Raw genomic sequence first — 4,318 nt, 5'->3', positions numbered from 1 at the left:
CCCCTTTCTTATGACAAAAATAGGAGTGTTCCAGGGGGAAGTGGAAGGCACTATATGCCCCACCCTAAGCTGTTCCTGAACCAGAAGGGTCGCAGCCTGCAATTTGTCCTTAGTTAGGGGCCACTGTTCTATCCACACAGGGTCATCTGATAACCAAGTAATAGATAGAGGACGTGGCCGCATTTCAGTGGCCCCTAGGATAAATTTCCTAGCCCCCTCCGATCTCCTCCACTTCTGGTAATTTCTTCTGTAGGGTCCACAGGCGTTGCCCTTCCCTCATGTCTTTTCCCCAGTCCTTTTCCGGGAAGCCATCCCATATCTAACATCATGTCATTAACAAATTTATTACTCCCTTTTAGGGTCTGAGTGGTGAGGATAGCTCCCATTTGTTGAAGTAGGTCCTTTCCCCAAAGACAATACATTATCCAACCCTGCTGCCAAACTAGGAAGAGGCTGGGGGCTTGAGGCCCATGTTTCCTGCCTTAAGATGCCAAGGACAGAAAAAACCCACTAGAACATCAATCTGCAGAGGAGCCAGTTGGGAAAGAGCCATTCAAGGCCACTGTAGGAGCCATGGGGACGCTATACAGAGGGCAGATTTCTCAGTGGTGACTCCCAATCTCCTTCTTTTATGTGAGATTCATCCTCATCATCCTCAAAAGGGAACAGGAATAGCATTGCTGGATTCCTCCACTGTCTTCATCAGTGCTTAGGCCTAGCTTTATTATGCAGTAAATTCAATTGGAGTGGGTCTGGGGATTCTCAAGGGAGAAGCCAGAATAGAGCAGCACAGTTTCAAATAGCAGCACCACCAGGTCCTTTATAGCCTTGTCATTTTTGTCTGCCTTTGCCTTTTGCCTCAGTATCTACAAAATGGGGTGATCAGGGTTGACCTCCGGGTGCTTTTTGGCCATTATATAGCCCACTGTGGAGTTGTCTTGAAGTGCCTGAGCCTTCATGATCTGCTCCATGTTGGCTGTCCAGCCATAGTTGCTGGTAACAATGCAGCACAGTGAAGATAAAAGCCTATTGGCTTTTTATCCAAGATTTCTTTCATAAGCTTGAAAATGTTCTCAAATTTTACCTTGCTCTCCTACATTTTCTTTTTTTCCTCCCCTTCCTCAGGTAGCTCCAGGACTTCCTTGGTCACAGAAACCAGGCTCTTCCCATTAAACTTCTTGAATTGCTGTACACAGTACTCATCAATAGGCTCAGTCATATATACTACCTCAAAGCCCTGCTTCCTCACACATTCCACAAAAGCAGAGTTGGCCACCTGCTCTTTGTTTTCATTAGTAATGTAATAGATGGACTTCTGTGTCTCTTTCATGTGAGAGACATACTCTGGCAGAGAAGTCATCTCGTCTTCAGACTGAGAGGTGTGACAGCGCAGCAGCTCGAAAAGGTGTCACTGATTAGCAGAATCTTCGTGGATTACAAGCTTAAGATTTTTAGAGAATGCCTCATAGAATTTTTTGTAGTTCTCCTCATCTTCTGCCAACTCAGAGAACAGCTGAAGGCACTTCTTCACAATGATTTTTTGTGGATGACTTTCAAGATTTTGCTCTGCTGGAGCATTTCTCAGGAGATATTCAGGGGCAGATCCTCAGAGTCAACAGCACACAAATGAAGATGAGATACTGTGGTATCAGCTCATTGTAGCTCTCCATGATGAACACATGATGGACATAGAGCTTAATATTGTTCTTCTTGTTGTTCTCAAAGAGGTCAAAGGGAGCCCACCGCGGAATTAATAGCAATGCCGTGAATTCTAACTGACCTTCTACAGAGAAGTACTTAATGACTAGGTGGTCTTCCCAGTCATTGGTGAGGCTCTCATAGAATTTTCCATATTCTTCTTGAGTGATGTCATCATGGTTTCTGGTCAAAACAGGCTTGGTCTTGTGCAATTCTTCATGATCAATATATTTCTTCTTAATCTTCTTTGTTTTCTTTTTCTTATCCTTACCAGTGTCATCCTCTTCATCTGAGCCCACATCTTCAATCTCGTGTTTCTCCTCACCATCCTCATCTTTCTCTTTATTCTCACCTTTTTCTTCCTCTTCCTCATCATCACGGATTTCCTTCTCTTGCTCCTTCTCCAAATAAAGGGTGATTGGAGAGCCTATGAAGTGCAAGGGCTTGTTCACCACTTCTTTGACCCACCTCTCTTCTAAATATTCTGGCTGGTCTTTTTTGAGGTGGAGAATGACTTTAGCACCCTGTCCAAAGTTCTCACTATGATCAGCCCTTACAGTGAAGGATCCTCCAGCAGAAGACTCCCAGGCATACTGTTTGTGATCATAACTACTTTTTTCTGCCACCAAATAGGCAGAATAAAATCCAACACCAAATTGCTTCCATAAATGCTCTAGTACCAGGCTTGGCAATTGTTCCCAAATTGTTTATGAGATCAGCTTTGGTCATGCCAATGCCTGTGTCCACCAAAGTCAGGGTCCTTTCCTGAGGGTTGTCGATGATGTCAATTTTTAGCTCTTCACCATGGTTCAACTTGAAAGGGTCTGTCAGGCTCTTACAGTGAATCTTGTCCAGGGCATCAGAAGCATTAGAGATCAATTCCTGAAGGAAAATTTTCTTGTCAGAATAGAAGGCATTGATGATAAGAGACATGAGTTGGGCAATTTTTGCCTGAAAGGCAAAGGTCTCCACCTCTCTTCTCCATGGTGCACTTCCTCAGGCATCTTAAAGAGAAAATACTATATTACAGAATAGGGTGAGCCTGAACAGTGTGTGACTTGCTTGCAACACCTAGGCTGTGCAGGGGGTGACTCAAGAGACTTTGTTTAATTTTTGTTTGGAGGATTTATCCAGTGGTGAGAGAGATGTGTTAAAGTCACTCAATACTATTGTGTTATAGACTATTTGATTCTTGAAATTGAGAAGGGTTTGTTTGATGTACAAAGATGCTCCAATTGTTTGGGGCATACATATTTGTAATTGTCATATTTTGTTGATGTATAATTCCTTTATGCAGTGTGAAATGTCCTTCTTTGTCCCTTCTGATTAACTTTGACTTGAAGTTCACTTTATCTAATATGAGGGTAGAAACCCCTGTTTGTTTACAAGATCCATGTGAGTGATATGCTTTTCTTTTTTCCCATCCATTTACCTGCAGTCTGTGGATGTTTTTGCCTAATGAGGTGAGTGTCTTGGAGACAGTATATTGTTATGTCTAATTCAATCTGCCAGTCTGAGTCTTTTGATTGATGAGTTTAGGCCATTTACATTCAAAGTTATATTGAGATATGATTTTTATTCCCAGTTATTTTGGTTTATTTCTATTTTTTTTAATTTGAATTAGTTTCTCCTTTGTTTAATTATATGTTTAGTGTAGTGCTTCCCTTTGTGAGTTTTCACTTTCATTTTTCATTTGTTCTTCATGAAATATTTGCTAAGAATGCTGTGTAGTGCAAGCTTTGTAGTTGTGAATTCTTTTAATTTTTGTTTATCATGGAAAGTTTTTATTTCATCTTAAAATATGAAGGTTAATTTTGCTGGGTATAGTATTCTTGGTTGGCATCTGGCAAATGGAGTTTTTGCTGAAAGTCATATCTCAGTTGGCCAGTAGACCTGGGAAATTTTTCTGTGGTTACTTTTTCAGTTTTTGAAATGACAATACAAATAAATTATATGCAGCAACTGGCAATCACCAGACTGACTCTCTAATTAGTAAAGCCTCTTGTGGTAAGAAAGACCACTTGAGAGCTTCTAGAATTTTCCATTAGTATCCCCCAAATAACTCAAAGTCCATAGCTGATCCCTGAGGGAGTCAGAGAGATTAGTGACACTCTCACAATCTCAAAAGAGGCATGCAAATTGCATGCATGTAAGAGGCTTTTATTCTCTCATTTAAATTGACAATTTAGTCTGTAGGAAAGATAGATTGATGTTATAGGCAATAGAATATAATAAGTCTTAAGAGAGAATAACTCTAATTGTAGCTGCTATTCCAAATGTGACAAATTTAATGAGGTAAGTAAATATAACTAATGGTGTCTATGTGATTTTATGTGGTGATTTTTTTTCTCTGAGTTAATAAGCAGGGTTATTTTTTTTTCTCCTTATGGTATTGCAGTTTGCTTTCTTCTCCACACTTCAAGGTTATAGCAACTATCCAACCCTGCAAACTGTACAGTGGAGGAATGTAATCATTTCATAATTGCATTGAGGATCATGTTCACCAATTAGATTAATGACATCATGTTAATAGTTCCCTGGTGAGAAGAACATAGCAAAATGCACTGATGAAAACACATATATTAAAGTGAATAAACTCCATACAGATATGTAGGTGTGC

General features: G+C 40.3%; 1 pseudogene; it reads right to left on the bottom strand.

Moving 5' to 3' along the window:
* Positions 1 to 702: 702 nt before the first annotated feature.
* On the bottom strand, positions 703 to 2,702 carry LOC107144084 (annotated as a pseudogene).
* Between the last annotated feature and the right edge of the window lie 1,616 nt (positions 2,703 to 4,318).

This window comes from Marmota marmota, unplaced genomic scaffold, assembly GCF_001458135.2.
Source record: "Marmota marmota marmota unplaced genomic scaffold, marMar, whole genome shotgun sequence".
Taxonomy (NCBI): Eukaryota; Metazoa; Chordata; class Mammalia; order Rodentia; family Sciuridae; genus Marmota; species Marmota marmota.
Note: the sequence above shows the minus strand (reverse complement) of the source record. Positions and strands in the feature narration are given on the sequence as shown.